The sequence below is a fragment of the Cyanistes caeruleus genome, chromosome 5 (assembly GCF_971803275.1).
Source record: "Cyanistes caeruleus chromosome 5, bCyaCae1.hap1.1, whole genome shotgun sequence".
NCBI classification, from domain to species: domain Eukaryota; kingdom Metazoa; phylum Chordata; class Aves; order Passeriformes; family Paridae; genus Cyanistes; species Cyanistes caeruleus.
The window spans coordinates 3,187,599-3,207,789 of NC_141705.1; the positions used below are offsets into that span (position 1 = coordinate 3,187,599).

The following is a 20,191-nucleotide window of genomic DNA, read 5'->3' on the forward strand; positions in this document are numbered from 1 at the left end:
ATGCTGGCGTATGTTATTTTCACGCAGGCAGAAGGTAATGATAGGAAAGCAATTACTGGGCAATGTTTTTAAAAATAAAGTCAAACATTTATAAGCAATCTAATTTTTTTCACGCTTGGTTGCTCCATGCACTGGGCCTACAACTCCAGCACATCGTGGATGAGATGCCTGTTCACAACAGATTGGAATCCAGACAGCAGAGCCTCCCAAAATCAGCACTGAACAGCGTGGTTGGTAACTCTGTCCTCTGGAACAGAATCCTATGAGAATCCCAAAATGTTTTGGTGGGAAGGACCTTAAAGCTCATCCAGTCCCATTCCCTGCCACGAGCAGGGACACTTCCACTATCTCAGGTTGTTCCAAGCCCCATCCAACCTGGTGTTGGACACTTCCAGGGATCCAGGGGCAGCCACAGCTGCTCTAGGCATCCTCTCTTTCTGCTTTTTTAAGGGATTGATGGATTTGAAACCAACATGAAAGCTGATTTTTTTTTTTCCCCCAAATATTTTATCACTAATCCCTGGATCTGGACTGGAAGTTTCTCCCTGCTCTAAAAATGCAAAATTTTCTGATTCAGTCAAGGAAAAGAGAGAAACTGCTACACACATGGGAAATTTCAGCATGAACATTTTAAAGTTGTGTTAAGTGACAAGGAGGAGGTTGCTGCCTCAAGGTATATGAATATGGTGACCATAAACATCAAACCATGAGGGCAATTTTTTGAAAGAGAAACTGAAGTTCAGCTCCTGTAGGTGTTTTAAATTTCATTTCACTAGGAGGGTTTCTACAGTAAAAAAAGAATATTCCAAATATTCCATGTACAAAATTGACTTGGGTGAACGCCACACTACTCCAGCCCCACAGAGGGATAAAAACTTCACTTTTATGCTTAGAATCAGAGAAACATTAAGGCTGGAAAAGCCCTCTGAGGTCACTGAGTCCACTGTTCCCCCAGCAGTGCCACATCCACAGAGTTTTTATATCCCCAAGGCTGGACCACCCTTTCCATGAAGGAATCTTCCTAATATCCAATCCATCCCTTCCTTGAGCCACTGCCTGTCACATGTCCCTTTGAGAAACTATTTCAACCCAACTCTCCCCACAAGCCTCATAAAAGGATTTCACTGCAACAAATGCCACTGCAAAGAACAAGAATGACTTAAAAATCCAAATAAAGCTCTTTTCTTTCTTTTTTTTTTTATTTTTTTTTTTAACCATGTAATTGCAAATAACAAACATATCTGTGGTTTACAGAGGAGGCAATAAATTAAAGCTACATTCACAAATCAGACCAGAAAAAGATACTTAAGTCATTCAATCCACCACCCTGGGATGGCTGTGGGCCCATGGGATTCTGCTCAGTTTTGTGAAAGACTTGGAGTCCTGAATAGAGGAAGTATGACATGAAGACCTCTCTTAGAAGTGGTTTTTTTTTTTTTTTTTTTTGATTCTTATAAAATGAAACCATCCCTCTGGTGCTTCCTGAGCACAGCCTTGTCGGTCTGGCTGGAGAAAAGCAAATGGTCTTTAGCAAATAAGCTTTTTATGTGTGAGAGGAGCGCATCATAAATAAAAAGGAAGTTTAATCCCTGGCAGAATGGTTGTGTGTGTTTCTTCTGTAACCACCCCATGTGACATTTCAGCTTCTAGAAAATGAGATAACCATTTAATATCTTTTGTGAATCACTGAGTGGTTTGAGTTGGAAGGGATCTTAAAAATCATCTGGTCCCACCCCCTGCCACAGGCAGGGACACCTTCCACTATCCCAGGCTGCTCCAAGGCCTGTCCAACCTGGCCTGGAACACTTTTTAACTTTAAATTCATGCAAAAAGATGCATTTCGAGACATTAGGAAGGTGAAGACCCCAAAATTTTAACTTCCTCACTGATTCTTCTGCTCTCATCAGACGCTGAAGAATAAAATTTTAAAAAAGCCAATCTTTTATCATTTTTCATTGAGCTGTACCCCTCAACCAATTCATTAGGTGCCTATTTCCATAGCTTTGGTGAGCAGAAGTATTTTAGGAATGGTCACTAAACAAAACAAGTTGAGGGTTTGGGTGTTGTAGTGGTTTGGGGTTTTAATTTCTGTGTCTTTATATTTTGAGGACGAGAGGAAACAGCTTCAAATTGCACCAGGGGAGGTTTAAATTGGATATGAGGGAAAAATTCTCAATGGAAAGGGTTGTCCAACCTTGGTACAGCTTCCCAGGGCAGTGATGGATTCATCACTCTTGGAGGGATTTAAAATCCAAGTGGATGTGGCACTTGGGGACATGGGTTAGTGGTGGCCTTGGCAGTGCAGGGGGAATGGTTGGATTCAATGATCTTAAAGGCATTTTCCAACCAAAACAATTATATAATTCTGTAATTCTATGAAGGAAAAAAGCCCTGTAACCACTAAGCCATGAACTCTGCACTAGTTTCCACTGCATTTCCAGAACACATGTCTAAAGAGACACATTCTGGATGAATTAAAGATGTTTTACCAGAGATGGGTTTGAACAAATAAATAGTGAGTAGCTCCTGTCCCTCAGTTGATGCCCAGCTGGGTGTAGGTCTGTCCAGACAGGTTTCAGAGCAAGTTCATCCATTAGGATTCTCAGGACTTTCCAACATGGTATAAGCAAAGAAAAAACCCCAAAACCTGACTGAATGAGCTTTTTCAGTGATCTGGGCTGTAGCTGGAGCCATCTCCCCACACCACAGATGTGACAGCGCCACAATAGAATGAATAATTCCCCTAACTCACTCTGAACCCGAGGACAGCACTGAGAGCCTAAATTAGGAACACGAAAACCATTAACATGACCAATTAACCTCTGCCCCACCCTCCCAGCGCCACATAAAAGCCAAAGTAACAATCCCCAAGATAACATTGTGTGTCAGAAATATCACACACAGGAATACAGCAGTGCTGTGCTTGTTTCCTGACCCGGGAAAGCTGCTATAATTGTAGTGCATTGTGCTCCTGGAGGATTTCGATTGGAAGTTGGTTGCCAACAATCCTGATTTTGCTGGAATTTCCAATCAGGCTCCTAAAACTCTTTGGGTTCCCCAAGCAACACCGTGTCACCGCTCTGGACTGTGTGGTTCAGAAGGAATTTAATTTTCTTGGTGGAAATAAATCAAGATCATCAAGATCATCCCAGGGATATAGAAGCTGGATGTGGAGAAGACAAGCAAATCAAGAAGAATTTGTGTGTTTGTGATTTTTGATGCACGTTTCATTGCTAAGGGAACCTGAACCAAAATCATCTTGGCTTTTGGAGGACCTCCAGCTGAGTCAGGAGGACAGATATTCAGAAGACCATCTCATTTTAAGGAATTTCTTCATGGAAATGGTTGTTAAGCATTGTAGGTGGCTGCCCAGTGAGGTGGTGGAGCCCCCATCCCTGGAGGTGTCCAAGGAATGACAGCACATGGCACTCAGTGCTCTGGGCTGGGTGACAAGGTGGGGATGGGTCACAGGTTAGACTCAAGGATCTTGGGAGATCTAACTCAAATGATTCTGTGATTTTTCATTAACTCAGCTATTATATTACACAAAATTCAGAGGTTTGGGGTTCCAACCTGGCCAGCTTTCAGGGAAATCTCTCAAATTCCCAGAAACCACCCTCATGCACAAGCCCTCAGTCCGTGGCATTCTCCCCTCCTGGAGGAAACCATCCTTGCAAGCAAACTTCTCAGAAGTAACCCTCCACTCCTTTCTAGAGAATTTAAACTGCAGATGGCAAATTTGAGGAGTGGATTCCTCTCTCCCAGCAAATCCCTAAGGAAGTGACACCTGACAAACACACAGAATTCTGAAATCCTGTCTTTATAAAGAGGTTTTATCTCAATGAAGCCTTCTCCTGTCAGTATTTCCAGGTACTGCCACCACCAGCTTTTAGTTCTAAGAGCTTTTCTACCAAGCCCAGACAAGGTTAAAAGCAACACTTCCACTCATTTTGGTTCCTTTCCAATTAAAATGAACAGATGTCAGTGACCCAAAGAGACAGTTCTGGAGAAGGGCTTCTCCAGAATGAAAACAACATTTTTGATGTCCCCAGCGATGCTGAAAGCTGCTGGCATCTCAATCAGTGGGTTTAGGCCCCTCCTTAGTTTCATCCTTACTTTTCTCTCCATGAAAAGCAATGATTTCCACTTCAACCCCTCCTCCTTCCTTCCTTAAGACCTTTTATAAACTATTTAGAGGGTTTAATTTTGGGGCTGTTTCCTTGAAAGCTGTTTTTTTTCCCCCTGCCACTGCCATGCCAGTTGTTTGCCAAGGACTCCACGAGGCCCATCCCAGGAGGAAGACCATCCCCTCAGGAATTTTTCAAGGCTGAAGCTCAACACCAGCCAGACCCTGAACAATAAATACCTCCCTCATTAGTATGCTGAGCCACATTAGTTCTGCTGCTCACAGAGCCAAAGCATCAAAGTGGGGCTGAATCTTCAATTTCACACTTTGCAACGTGATGCATCAGATACTCCCAGGGCTCTGGGCGCCGAGGAGATTCACAAAGAGTTTGAGATGTGTGAGGTGCTGCTGGTAAATCTGCTAATGTGAAAGAGGCAGCACGTGCCTCTGAGAGAAGGGGGATGAAGTCATCCTACATAAAATGGGGGTTAACGCAGCGGAAGGGCGAAGTGACAGCCCAGCATCACACTCCAGGCTTTGGTAATAGCATGACCTCAGCCCAGGAGTTGGCAACATCCTAAAAATCAGACAAGGATTGCTTAAGAAGTGAATTTAAAGTGCAGAATTTGCATCAAGTCCGGGAATTCTCAAGGTCTCTCCGCTCAACCCCCTCTGCTGCTACTCAGTTTTCACAGAATTTGCAAGATTTGAAGATTCGGAAGTTCCTCAAATGCGGCTAGAAATGCTCAGAGGTTCTGAAGGTTATTTATGATGGAGGGGCCTATAAACACAAACTGTGTCCTGTTGCTCCTGTCCTGTCTTTAAGAAATGAATTTTAAGATCACAACACGTTACTTATCATTGCAAGAAAACTATGAATGACGCTGTCATGGCTGCAGTTAATAAGTTAATAAATACCTGTACTTATCAAATGCATTTCAGCTGATTTTTGCACTGAAAACTCTTTGTCCCTGTTGAAAACAGTATTCCTCAAAAAAAAACTACATCAGCCTTGATGATTAGAAAAGAGCAAGACCAACCAAAGCCAGGGAATGCTTCCCTGTATTCAAAGTTGAAGCAAAAAGGTGTCAGGGATGGCGAGAAACCCCCAAATTCTCCAACTGACAGCAACATTCCTCAATACATGTGCAGCATTATGGTTTTAGAGGCTTTGGAGGCATTGCACAGATTAATCACACAAAGTAATGATCTCACAGCGAAGTGCTGAGCTGGAATTACAGAGATTAATGCTCAGGTCCCAGCTCTCAAAGTTCTCACCCTTGGGGAAGTCGTATCAGCTCCTGCATCTCGCCTCCCCTTCCCACAAAACCTCCTCTGAATTACAGATTGCAGAACCTGAGTGAAGATGCCAGAGGGAAAGACCATTCCAAAGGCTTTTATTTTTTTTTTTTAATTATTATTTTTTCCTTAATACCCGCTGTGAGGCACTGTCTTGTTTAATTCATGACTCTTTGAAGAGAGGTTTGCCATCTTAAGGGAATAAAAACAAGTCTGTGTTATCTTTTTAAAAACATCACGTGTTTCTGCTACTGGTGAAGTCTAGACCTGAACAAATACTCACATGGACCTCCCAAAAACTGCAATTTCAGGTAATAAAAATTAGCAGGGCATTTTTGGACCTAAATTCACGCAGGATCAGAAGGGAACAGCAAGAAATACTGTCCCATACAGCTCTATGTATTTTGTGACTCCCACTGTTGAATCTCTCAAGACTCTGCTTCTTCTGCTGTTAAAAGTTAGGCTCTTCCTTTAATTTTCCAAGCTCACATCATAGAAAAATAAGATATTTAATTGTCATGATGGATTTCTACACCTGTTACTTCACACCAACTCACCTGCAACCCCCTGAACATCCCACATCTGGCACTTCTTTGGTCACATCTTGATTCCTCTACAAAACAAAGAGATATCCAAGATTTCTTGGAATGTGGCTTTCTCCCATCACCCAAACCACAAAATTCAGGCCAGGTTTTGGTGGGGATGGGAAGAAATGGGGAAGCATGTAGGTGGAAAAAGAACAACAAAGTTCAGTCACGCACAAAATGCTTTTTATTTATTTCTTTTTAATTGAAACTCAAAATTTCTATGAAGAATTTGCCATGAGACACCACCTGTGTTTTGGTGGTGACATCTGTGCCAACAGCCAGAGGTGACAGTCACAACTGAGACATCTCCAGCCACAGACACCAAACCTTCCTGCCCACACTAAACCTGAAATTGCACTGGGAGGCCTCAGAAATCCCACAGGATTCCAACCAATCTCCAGTTGCCTTGAAAGCGTAATTAACTGCAATTGCCTTTTTGATTTTATCTCCATTTTCTCAGGTTCTGGGCAATTTGGGAAAGCTCTCTGTGTACCTACAGGTGAGAATGCACACCAGTGCATGCACCTACTTGTCTGGAGCCATCGACTTCCCAGTGGATCTGCTTTTCTCAGGGCCTCCTCGGAGAATGAAACTTAGGGAAGAAGCCCATCCTTTGGGAAATTCTCCTTCTTATCCTGTAAAGTCACTGATAAAAAGATTTCTGTTCCTGCTGGTGATAAGCTCTGTGCTTCCCACAAGGTTTTCTGACAAATTGCTCTCACAGGGATTTTAAAAAAAGATGCTGACCTGGCCCTTGCAATAAAAAAAAGGATTTTCCTTCCTTCTCCATATAAATCTTATAGTTTCCCCAAAAAAATAGAAAGAAGGGATTCAGAGAGAGCAATGGGGAACCTGTACAGAAAAAAAAGGGTAAAGTTTGAGCTGGGTTAAAGAGTAATTGATACTCCAAGCTACCTCTTCATTCATTTTCAAAGAATCATAAAATGAAGGGGTGATTTCAGGGAATTCCCAGACTGGATGGGGCTTGGAGCAACCTCATCTAGTGCAGAATGTCCCTGTGTTGGAAGCAGATGGTGTCTAAGGTCCCTTCCAATCCAGGCCATTCCATGAATTTATCAATTCCAAGAATTTATGAAAATTCTTGCCCCTGCAGCAAATGTTCACCACTAGTTTCATTCAAAAATACAGATTAGGTGTAGCCAATGGGTTGGAGAAATCCATCCAAAAAATTAGAGAGCTGTTTCAATCTGAAAACCTAGTCAGTGGAAAATTCAGCTTTGCTACAAAGTCAGATGGAAGTTTCAGAGCCAGCCCAGGCAGGGGTTTGCCCGTACACCCCAAGGAGAAAGGCCAAGAATGAGGCATCTGAACACAGCCCTGCCAAAACCTCCCTGGTTTTATCATCCAGAGTTCAAACCCAGACCTCCTGTCCTGCTGTTCACACTGCACACAGAAGGGTTTCCAAGCAATGTTTCTTGGCAGCAATCCCAAAAAACCCAGCTTCCGACCTGCTGCTGGGAGCAGAGGTGGCTTCTCTGCGGGTTTTGAAAGCTGAATTTCAACAGAAATTCCAGCATTTCTGAACAAGGCCCTTGATTTTCCTAAACAAAACTATTTCTGTGAGCCTAAGGCAGGGCTGGTGGTCTAAGGACCTGGAGAGGATGATCCTGCTCACATTCCCATTCCAGGTTTTACACGGCATCAGGAACGATTCCCCGCTACCTTTCCTGTAAACCTGCTGGGATCATGAAAATAATTATGATGGAAAAATCTGTGTGAACCCAGATTTTAGAAGGAATTTCTTGACTATGAGAGTGGTGAGGCCCTGGCACAGGGTGCCCAGAGCAGCTGTGGCTGCCCCTGGATCCCTGCAAGTGTCCAAGGCCAAGGGGCTTGGAGCACCTGGGATGGTGGAAGGTGTCCCTGCTCATGGAAGAGGGTGGAATGAGATGAGCTTTGAAGAACCTTTCCAACCAAATATTCCACAGCTCCCACTCATACCCTCTGGGACAGAGAGCTCCTGTTTGGTAGTGGATCTGTTTCTATCTCTCATCCTCCTTCCTCTCCTCCAGTAATGTATTTTAAGCCAATTTTGATTTGAGACCACCATGACTTCTACTCAGAGGTGCCACCACACCTGGGAACACTCTGATGTCCAGGATCCCAAGGTTTCCAATTGCACCAGAACCTTTCAGGATATAATCAACATTTCAGATCTAAATTCAGAAGTCTTCTCACCTGTGCTCTGCAAACAAAGGCTCCCTGCTCTGCCAGCATTACTACTACTATGCCTGAGCTGGAATAAATGTGTGAAGATTGCTGAAATAGCTGACAAAATGAAGACAGTAACTTGTGACAAGTGAATGTGACCCGTGCAAACAAAGCCCAGAAATCTGAGTGGGCAGCTTTGTAGAGGCTTCATGCATCACTTTTCCCCCACATAATCTGAATCTGAATGCTGTGGCCCTGTGACACCAATCAGGAAGTGATGGATAATGAAACAAGCAGAAATGGCTGCACAAGCCCTTCCAGCTCCCATCAGCTGTTTCATAACCCCTGTTTTAGAGAGAGAAAAACCACTCAGCCCAAAATGTCTTTCCAGTAGCCCACAGGAGTCAAGAGGCTCTGGGAATGATGGACGCCCCTGACACTCCATCTCTGAATCCCACCTAGAATCCCACACTACCTGAGGCAGCTGAACAAGTCCCATGACCTCAGTGTGGACTTTGCTGTATAATTCCAAAAGGACTCTGTTTAATGAGCTGCTGTTTTAATCCAAATTTTCAAAGGAAGGTGCTGTGGGACTATTTCACTTCAGCCAACAGAGTCACATCCACGTGGGGCTTCATCATGCAAGACAAACCAATTCTGTTGGGACCATTTCACCTGGCCAGTCACAGCAGTGGCCACAGTGGTCAGTCCATGGCCACTCCTCCTCACATGGCTCCAGGCACATCCTGCCAATCCCAGCAGCTTCAGGATTCCAGCTGGACACTGAATTCCAACCCCAAACAGCTCAAAAACCCTGACAGGCACATCCAAGCTCTTGCTTCTCTAAAAAATCCTTTTCTTATACTAGCAAGAACTTAAAAATAAATGGAATTTAATCTATTAATATTTATGCTGAGCATCATACATTAATTACTTCTGAGACTTCAGTCTCATTGAATTTAATCCTTTTCTGGGATCAGCTGTGGAGAAAGCAGGGACCAAAGACAAACTCTTTTTCCTAGGACAGCTGGCCACTTCTCAGTAAATTATAATCATGGAATACCCTACGTTGGAAGGGACCCACAAGGATCACCCAAACCCAACTCCTGGCCCTGCACAGGACAACCTTAATTACTGGCATTCATTCAGCTGTTGACCTCAACAGGAGTTTTCCCCAAATCAAAAAGTGAGGGAAAAAAAACCCCAAAACAAACCAACTTAAAAATACAAGTAGCAAAACACAACATGAAATTCACTTAAGTACAGAGAGGATCACACACAAACAGATCTGAAACTCACTGCTAAATAGCACACAGATTCCGAGGGAAGGATTTAGTCAACCCTAAAGTTAGGATTGGCTTCATTTTGGCACTGAGGTATCAAATCAGATTTGCAATGAGTTCAAAGAATTTTTATACGAAACCATAAATTGGTGATGTTTGTGAAGCGGGCAGTGTCGGCAGGACCTTGTGTGGAGGCTTTAAGGAAATATCAAACCACAAATACAAACTACTTCTCCACACAGGGTGAACCTGTGAAAGCTACAGTAACAAGAAATACTTTAGAAAAAGACCTTTTTTTGTACAGAACCCCAGATTTCACACGCACATCTCCCTTTGCTACTCCATCCCATCACTGAACCCACTTGGGTTGGAACTCAGTCCTTTGAAACACCCAACAAGAAATCTTACAGTAGGGTTTTTATTTTCAATTTTTAAAAGCATTCCTCAATCTTTTCCACAGGTCAGACCACGGGAAGAACTTTGACCAGAAAAACTTCCCACAAACTCTCCCTGATGGATGAGATTGGGTTTTAATTCACCAATGTCCTGAGTAACGCTTCTTAATCTGGAACCTTCCTTCTTACTCCACAGCCTTCCTTTCCTCAAAAGGAAAAAGGGATTTTTCTTTCCCCCTCCTTTACAAATCACTCATGCAAGAACTCTGTGCCCATCTGCACCAAGTTAAGAATATATTACAGTCTCATGCTAATTCAATATACTTTAGTCTAATGAGAAAAAGAAGCTTAAGAAAAATTATCTTCAAAATATTAATGCCCAAACTCTACTCTTGACACAACCCAAAAGTATCAAAAATTAAAGATTCCTTTAAGTAAATGAAGAGAAAACATTGGATTTATCCAAGTTAGCACCAAAACAAAGCCAGCATCTCTGGTCTAAGAAGACTGCTCTCATTAGGACTGAAGAAGGGAACGACAGAGTGCAGATTTCTCCACGTAGGATCGAGGAATGTCAATCCATGAGGAAGCTCTACACCCTGGAACCTCCAGAAGCTACACCAGCACCAGCTCCATGCCCCAAACACCTCATCCATGCCTCTACTGTACCTTGAAAGGGACGTTCTTCCACCTCTTCGCCTCCCCAACGCGACGGCCAAAGCTTTTTCCGCTTAATACCAAACCAGGAGGATGAGGATGAGGAGCACACAATCAATCCTTGTTAAGGCTGATGATTATTCTCAATACACCCTGGAAGAGAGGAACACCCAGTGAGTGGCTTGTGCCAAAATGAGTGAGTCCCTTCACACGGATCAGCTACGTTAAACAAACAGCCCTTTTCTGCCCCAAATGCTTGGGTTCTGTTGTGGATGACTGGGATTGTACCAGCCACTAATGGAGTCTCCATATAAAGTAAGTTTATCCAAGTATTCCAAGCTCAGGTGGAGAAAAACCACCTTGCAGAAGACATGGAGATGGTCAAGGAGAAGACTGAAGAGCACAGCTCATATTTCAGGGAATAACCCAAGTTTACACAGCTTGTTAATACACCAGCAACTAATGGACAACAACAAAAAATTAGTCTTACATTGTTCTGTTCTGCAGAGAGGACAAAAAAGATCAAACACCGCTTGGCCTGAAGCTGGAAAGATCTTTTGTGCTGGATTTTACATTTAAATCTAGACTGCTGCCTTAAAAACGCCCTTATTTTTTGGGGAGGAAATTGCAAGTTTGTGGGCAGGAGCCAGGTACTCATCAGGCCAGGCAGCACCAGTGGGAAGAGAGGACAAACCTCTGGACAGCACAAACCCTTCTGGAGGCCTGGAACAGAGGAAGGTGCCTTCAAAGGCTCCTCTGCTCATGAAAACAGCCCCAAGGTGGAATTAGGAATGTATCAGTTAAAGCATCTACAGGAGTGAGAGTGGCTCCTCTGGAGCTGTGGGTATGCTGGCAAGGAGGAGAGGAAAACAATATTCCATCAGGCTGGGGGAGAGACAAGTGAATTACTCCCTTGGCAACCAGCTTCATGGGACCAGGTTCTCTCCTCAGTTATTCAGTTGTATATATTTGGCTCCTCACTTACTTTCTGTAGGACTCCTCCAGTTTTAAATCTCATTTCCAACTCAAGCTGGAAGCATCTTCCACATGCTGCGCAAAGCACAAACAGGCAAGGTGCATTTTTTAAGGGAAGGTGAGTCTAAAACAGCTGAAACTGCCTGTGCTGTGGCAACATCTGGCAAAATTAAATGCTCTCCTCAGTGGAGCAAGAGAAAAGCTGATGCTCTTTGCTCTAAAGCTTTATTAGGGCATTAAAGGCTCACACAGAATGAGCACCCAAGCAGCCACCCACAGCAAAGGCAGCAGCAGAACCAATGCCCAAGAGCTCCAACAGCAGCTTCCAGGTATCCCTTAAACAATTTGGTGAAGGGGATAGACACTGCCCTTATATCCAGCATCCTGGAAATGTCCAAGATCAGGCTGGATGGGGATTGGAGCAACCTGGTTTAGTGGAAGGTGTCCCTGCCACTCATCTTGGAACTAAACGCTCTTGAAGGTCCTTTCCAACCCAAACCATTCTGTGTTTCTATGGATTTATTTTAAGTTGGAGAAAGGAGGCACATCCTGCAGGCACAGGGAAGGAGCAGCAGAGCATCTTTTCTCCCTGGTGGTGTGGCAGTGCTCCCTGGACACCCACTCCACCGCTTCGGATTCCCCAACAATAACCCAGCCTGCTCAGGGCAATGTGGATTCCCAATCCGGCTCTGCAGCATCAGGCTCCCTCTAATTATCCCTCAGCCTGGTGACATCTGAATGGTGGAACAGAAACATGCCAGAGACACAAAATGAGAGAGTGTGAAAACAAGCCTGTCTCCTTTCTCCGCTCACACCACAGGTCCTGAGCGCACGAGGACTCGCTCCCGCCTGAGTCATTCCCAGCAACGCTTCACAACCACAGAGAATTCCCACACAGGAAGCTTTTTTTTGCAAAATTATTGAAAAATGAGAGGGCAGCGAGACCGACTCTGGGACTGGAAGGAGTGTGATGAGAAGGATCAGTCGTGTCTATGGAGCCTTATTAGAAATAATTTCTATGCAAGTAAAACAAATACCCCCACCACACTTTTCCAGGAAAATGCTGAATTCCATACTGATTTACACGCTTTCCAATCTCATTGACTTCAGAGGGATTGCCTGCAGTAGGAATCACCAGGCTGTGGCCTCCCAGCAATAGAGTAATCCCTTCATATTCCCCCTTTCAAAAGCCCCATCATCCGACCAGGTGCTGCAGCTCAGGCCCCGTGAGCCGAGTTCCAGCCCTGCGGCGACGCTTCTCCTCTCCCTGCAAAAACCTGGGAAGGGAGGGAAAGGGAAATAAAAGTCTGATGATGGAAATGCCTCATGGAGCGTGGCTGAGCTGGGGGAGAGAGGCCCAAACCTCCTTCCACCTAATTAAATCCAGATCCAAAAGCTGTTCCGATCCAAGCGCATTAAGTATTTTTGTTAGGAAGGGCAGGGATAAATTAACTCCTAACTCTGGCCCTAATCTTTTTTTCATTGTTGTTTAAATTCTCCCACTTCCTAAGATTTCAGCGTTCCCTTGTGATAGAGGAGCTCTGGCCTGCTGGCTCATCTGCCCCTTTTCTCCACGGCATCTGGGCAGATGCTCCCCCCAACCGAGCTGTTAAAAATCACAGGACCTGCTTCTGCATTCACAAACATCAGTGCAAAAGGCAACTGCTGACCCCACTCTTTTGTCACAGCTGTTATTTACAGCACCACCAGCACGCTGGAGAGATGATAATAAATGTTTAATGGTCCAGTAAACACCAAGGGCTTTATCTCTAGCCTATTTCCAAGCCTGATCAAATATAATAATCCTTTGTATGTCTGTCTGCCACTTCCCTGGCTTCCTGTGGGATGGGAAGAGATGGACAGGGCTGCTCTATGTTCAGACATGATAAATACAGAGAAAAGGGGGTTAGTTATAGGGACATAAATGTTTACCCTGCTTCCATATAAATTCTTTGCTCCCAGAAGGTCAGGACTATCCACCGACCTGTTGGACCTCAACTTCTATATAATACAGAAATGCAGGCAGCATCTGCCTCTAGGATTCAATGCAGCAGTTATAAATAACAGAAATATTACCCAGAGGAAGTGGGGAATATGTGGAGGAAGTTGAGAGAAGAATCATTCACTTACAGACTGGGCAGATAAACCACTTCCTCAGATCTGAAATGGAAGATCTATTCCTCCTGCAATTATAGCTGTGGGTCCATTACTCAATATTCCCTCCCCATGCAAGTCTTACTTATCTCATAGAGCCTCATCTCTCCCAGATGACACTGTAAATGAGTCATTTGACACATTAAAGTGAAGCAGTTAGGGTTTTATTATGCTATTACACATCGCCTTGACAAGCTTCCCTAAAGACTTGATCCTAAATCACAGTCCAATTCTGGTTTGGGAAACTGATCCTAAATCACAGTCCAGTTCTGGTTTGGGAAACTGATCCTAAATCACAGTCCAGTTCTGGTTTGGGAAACTGATCCTAAATCACAGTCCAGTTCTGGTTTGGGAAACTGATCCTAAATCACAGTCCAGTTCTGGTTTGGGAAACTGATCCTAAATCACAGTCCAATTCTGGTTTGGAAAACTGATCCTAAATCACAGTCCAATTCTGGTTTGGGAAACTCACAAAACCCAAAGATAAAAACATGAGAAAAAGCCACACGGACTCCACAGGTGAGACCTCTCCCATGTAGGGTTGCACCTATTCAATACACAGGCTCCAGGAGCCAGACCTGTTCCACAGCTCTCCAGACCATGTTCAAGGCTTGATTTATTTTTTTTTCAGCCTCCAAAGGAGCCCCAAAATCAAGTCCTGGAACGGGTGAGGTCTTCTGATACAGCCAAAGCCATCTGATTCCACCAACACCAGCACTTCTTGGCTCAGATGGTGGGAGAGACCTGCTTCCCAGTTGATCTGGTCAAACTGGAGGGTCTTCTAAGGCTGATCCATGCAGAAGATGAGGGATCAGGCAGGATTATGTAAACTAAGGCTCGAGGCCAAAATAAAGGAGCCTGGAGGCAGGGCTGTCGTCAGGGCGTAGCTCAGCTGTGCCTCCATGCACCGGCCCCTTCCCTCTGCAGGACATTCTCACTCAGCGTGGCCAGCAGACTCTGGCAGAGGGTGTTTCAAACTCCCAGAGCTGCCAAAAACATCCACGTTTGGAGAAGGAGCGAGAGCTCATCATAAATCCACCCCAGTGAACCGCAGCCCTGCTCTGCTGCCTTTCTGGGTAAACCCAAAAATCGTGAAAGCAAAGACCTCCCGGTAATTACACCCAAAAGGTTTCCTGTCTCTGCACGAATCTTTGTTTGCTTTAGGTTTTAGTGGTAGATGGGAGCACAGACTACAACTTGTGGGAGATAGGTTATTGCTGCTAAAGCAAAGAGCCTTTTTCCTTCCCCACCCTGAACAGATAAAGCACTAAAAATGCTTCTCTGAAACAGCTTGGTCCTGCATTCACAGATGGCAGCAAAAAATTAGCATTATTTATCAGTGTCTTTAGTCATTTTTTAAAAGAAAAGCAGATAAAGGAAGATATGCACCTGAATTAAGGCTCCTTGTCCTTTCTTTTTCAACTAATACTTTAAAATGCAGCAGGGAAAGAGCGTTTTGCAGAGCTTTAGGAAACTACACTTAAAAAAAAAATTACAACATTTACCCAAGAAGGAGAATGAAAACAAGCAGAACAATAAGAGTCACGGAAGTTTGCTCTGAGGAGGCAGCTGGGAAGGTGAAAGGAGGAAGCAAGCAAAGAAAACACACAGCATAAAGATAGAAATTAATCCAAAACAGCAGCAGAAGAATTATTAAGCCATTTTACATTCTTACAGCAAAGGAGATGTGATCACACAGTGCTGTTTGATGCCAAATGCAGCTGCATTTGTGCACAGGTCACACCCCTGCAGAGGGCTCAGCCCAGCCCTGCATCTCCCAAGGACCTTGATCTCCGTGTCTCAGAATCACAGAGTGGTGGAGGTGAGAAGAAACTTCTGGAGGCTGTCTGGTCCAACTCCCTGCTCAGCAGGGTCACACAGAGCCAGCTGCCCATGACTGTAGACCGAAAAATGCTGGATATCCTCAAAGATGGAGACTCCACAACACCCCTGGACAACCTGTGTCAGCAGCTGGTGACCCCCCCAGCAGAACGTGTTCCCTGGTGTTCACAGGGACCCTCCTGTGGGCAGTGTGTGCCCACAGCCCCCTGTCCTGTCCCTGGCCACCGCTGGCAGAGCCTGGCTCTGTCCCTCTGCAGCCTCCCTGCAGGTGTTGATGGACAGGGATGAGAGCCCCGCAGCCTTCTCTTCTCCAGGCTGAGCAGTCCCAGCTGTCCCAGCCTTTGCTGAGAGCAGAGATGCTGCAGTGGCCTCACTGGGCTCTCCCCAGTCTGTCCCTGTCCCTCTTGTCCTGGGGAGGCAGAGCTGGGCCCAGAGCTGCAGGTGTGGCCTCAGCAGTGCTGAGCACAGGGGCAGGATGCCCCCAGGACCTGCTGGAAGTGTTTTGTCTCACCCAGCCCAGGCCACCACTGTCCCTTTTGGGTACATTGCTGCCTCAGGGTGAATTTGATGTCCAGCAGGACCCCCAGGTCCTTTCCTGTCCAGCTCTTTCCCAGGAGCACAAACTGGTGCCTGGGGCTGTGTGAGGAACTTCAGGGAAACAGCAAATGCAGGAAAGAAAAACATTCGCAGGCCTCTACAAAATCTGCTGTCAGACAGGGAAGCTCATCACCAAAAGAGCCTAGTTCAGATGAAGGACAAATAAAAAAAGGCACAGAGAGCATCATATGATAAATAGGCATCATTTTCTCCAGCAGTGAAGCCTGTCCTCGCTGCAAGAACTTGCCATTTCCTCCCAGCACAAATGGATTACTCATGGACAGAGAAGTCGGGAACAAAATTAACTCTTGGAGCTCAGCACGTCCCAGGAGATGAGCTCAATCCCAGCCTGCTCCTTCCACCACAGCACACAGACCAGGAGCCTGGTGGCCTCTTTGATTGCTTCCATCACCACAATAATTACTTTAATTTTTAGCTTCTTGATTTTGGCAGAGACTCTGTTAAAAGCCGAAGGAAGAACAATTAAAAGCGAGAATGAAGTGAAATTAGGTGCCAACAGGATTTGGTGTCTGCCCCTCTTCCCTTAAGTGGGGTGGAAGATTAAGTGCTCAGCCAAAGGGAGGCACCCTCAGAAGAGATCCAAAAAAGCCTTTTTCTTAACAGAAACCATCTAGAACATGTCAAAAACCCCTAAATCCTGCAGGACTGGCAGGATGGAGCCTTGGCTTCAGCTCCCACGTGGGCTTAGCAGTACAAATCCACTTCCCACACCCCAGGGAAAGCAACTCAGTCCATTCTGTCCTTCCCGTGGTGATGAGCAGCCAAAATGAGAGTCACTCCTCCAGAAAGTACAGAGTGATCTGATTTATGGACTTACCAGGGAGGGAATTCTGATCAGGGTCCTCCTTCTCAGAGTTTTTATGTGTTTTATGTTAGGTATTCATTGGACCTGAGGAATCCACAAGCATTGCTGCTGCACACGATGCTGAGAAGGACCAGGACACAATTCCTTCCCTTTTATCTTATCACCTGCTCAGGTTTGAGTGGCAAGGAGGGATTCAGCACCTCTGTTCCACAAAGCCAGACAGTGCTGCAGGTTTCTCACCAGGGATCAAAGCAATGGGAACCCAACACCTCCACCAGCAGCAGCTCAAGAAGCTCTCAGTGTTGGATTCTGGGCTGCCCAACGAGCCCAGAATCCTGGGATCACAGCCCTCATCCTAATTTTTTTTTTTAAAGAATATAGTCATCAAAAATTGTCTCTTGCTCGAAGGCTAGCAGCTGCATGACAGCCACATTCCAAGTTTTCTACTCATTCATGAATTCAAAAGTCAGGCTGAGAAGATGCACAATTAAGTCCAGTTTCCTTATTTTTGAGAACACATGTAATTATCCCCAACTTCAGAGACACAAACTGCTCCTGGAGAAGTAACTTGTCAAACAACGAGATGACAAAGGCAGCAACAAGAGCCCACTCACCCTGCCACTGGTCTTATGTCTCACAAAATAATTGCCTTCCCACCCAGAACTAAAGGTTACAACTACAGAGAGAATGAATCAAGCCGGAAAGACATATTTTAAAAATGGGGAAAAAAAATGGAACTAAAAAGTTTTTATGAAAACACACCAGCATGTGTAATACAGGAGACCATTTCTGCATTGCACCTTGTTTGCTCATGCTTTGTGTCAGCCGCCAACCACAAATTAAATACCTCAGTTAAAACTTTGTTCATCTGGTACCTTTAATAGTTACTTAGTCACTAGAAACTGAACATCTGTTTTGCTTTGAGGCTTTCAGCAGTGACTCAATGTTATCTGCAGTGTTGGACTGCTGAAGATGAGTATTCCTGAGGTTTTTTTCGCCCCCCACCCCACTCCTAGCAACAGGGCTTCTTGCTTTGGGGAGGGATCAGCTGACAAAGTTGGGTTATAAAATCTTTACAGCTTGACACGAGTTGAGGAGGAAGTGCAAGACACAGAGAAATTTCATCCTCAGCTGGAAACATCCCGGCTGAGATCTCCACCAGCGTGTACCTGTGTCCCACAGCTCCCTGGGATCGATACACCTTTGGCTCCCAGGCTCTGGAGGAGCAGCAACCTCCTGCTGTGTGTACAGCCAGCTCGATAAACACGACACAATTAAAATCCCTCCAGCAACCTCTCAGTGTGTGCATCCCTCCCCTCCCACCCCAGGCTGTGAGCAATCCCAAAGCTTTATCTGGGATTTAACCTCCGCTGGCTCCGGGCAGGGCAGAGAGCTCAGCATCACATCTTCATCAGCAGGGAAGTTCCCGAGGTGGAGGCGTAGCTCCGGGAAGAGGATGCAGCAGCAGGAAACATCCCAGCACCGAGGGACCCAATTAACTCGCTGATAGAAGACACCAGCATCCTATTAGCAGGGCAGACGCTGTGCCTGCACAAAGGCACGCCACGCCTGGGAAAAGCACTTCAAGGATAACATATGCAGAGTGTGTGTGCCAGGGAAGAGCCTGGACATGGTCATCATCTTGTCCTGCTGTAAGAGAAGGGATCTGGGCAGTATCCAAGCCAGCCCATCGTTAAAAGTCATTTCCCTGCCATGTGTGCAGGGATGATCCTGCTGCTCCTTCAGTGACTTGGAATTTTTTGTGGAAGGGCATCAGACAAAACAGATCTTCCCTTCACCTCACCAAATGGTGGCTATAAAACAGAGCCAGGTGTTGGAAAGGATACTCAGGTTGGCTTTATGGGGTTTCAGAGAATCACAGAATATCCTGAGCTCAGAGGGATCCACCCAGGGATCACTGAGCCCAACTCCTGTTTCACCATCTCCCACCTCAGAGATGGGCACACACAGAATCATCCAGGTTCTAAAGGACCTCCAAGGTAATTGAGTCCAAGCTGTGACCTGTCACCACCCTGTCAACCAGACCAGAGCACTGAGTGTCACATCCAGTCTTTCTTTAAGCTCCTCCAGGGATAGGGACTCCACCACCTCCCTAGGCAGCTCAGTCCAGTGTTTTACCACCTTTTCTATGAAGAATTTCCTCCTAATGACCAACCTGAACCTCCACTGGAGCAGCTTGAGACTACAAGGGGTTCACTCAAAGAGTTTTACAATCCACTTCACTCTTACATACAGATAAAGGGCACTGACATTGAGGAATCAGATGTTAACCTGCTGGGAGATAAAGGTTCAAAGGGAAATCTGAGAAAATCCCTACTCCTGGCTCCCACCCCAGCACTTGAAAAGGTTTTTCTCTCTTCCAGTCAAATCTTAAAACTGAGTGTGCACAGGGGCAGCCTGACACTGTCCCAGCATGACAGACTCCATCTGAGATCTGCTTAATTCAATACCTCCAACAGCAATCAGCAGCAGGTCTAGAAAGCAAGGTCAGACCCACACCAGTCTGTACCATTTTCTCCCCTGAACACTTCAGCATGGACTGTTTCCACCCAGGGATTTTTATACTTTTCTTCCATGAGTTTATCCAGTCACCTTCCTGATCCATGTCAGTTTTTAAGCATCCTACAGAAAGCAGCAGCACAGGGTGCCCAGAGAAGCTGTGGCTGCCCCTGGATCCCTGGAAGTGTCCAAGGCCAGGCTGGATGGGGTTTGGGGCAACCTGGGATTGTGGAAAGTATCCCTGCCCATGGCAGGGGGTGGAACAAGTTGATCTTTAAGGTCCCTTCCAACCCAAACCATTCTGTGTTTCTGTGATTAACACACGTGGTGGAAATTCTTACAAACACTGACCATACACAGGGGGAGGATGTGCTACCAGGACACTACCATCAACTCCCAAAATTCTGATCCCCAGAGCTCTCAAAACTCCTCTGAGTCCTCTCCCCAAAGTTTTTACGGTGCTAACACAGACCACAACGAACAAGCGCTGCCATGCAACTCTCAGGGATTCAAACTGGGCTCCTCGTCAGAGCCTCTGCGGGCAGCGAAGCAGCAGAACTGGTTTGGAAAGGAGAAAAGGAAAGAAAACACAGATGACTCTGATAACATGTCTAATTAATAAAGCATAAACGAGACGGGCTGGTTCAGGCTGCGCGTCCCATCTGCTCCGGCTTCAGTGGGGATGGTTCCCATCCCCAAAAGCACCGCTTTCCATGCAGATATTCCCACATGCTGACAAGACAAAGATGTGCCTTCAG

General features: G+C 45.5%; 1 protein-coding gene across 2 annotated transcripts in view; it reads right to left on the reverse strand.

Annotated features, from left to right (window-relative positions):
* Window positions 1–20,191, reverse strand: part of PTPRA (protein tyrosine phosphatase receptor type A) — a 113,718-nt gene that overhangs the window by 76,152 nt on the left and 17,375 nt on the right. For both annotated transcript variants that reach the window (XM_086889718.1, XM_086889719.1), the window contains exon 2: window positions 10,532–10,672. The gene's annotated coding sequence lies outside the window, so the exon portion shown is untranslated. The remainder of the gene's footprint in view (window positions 1–10,531; window positions 10,673–20,191) is intronic.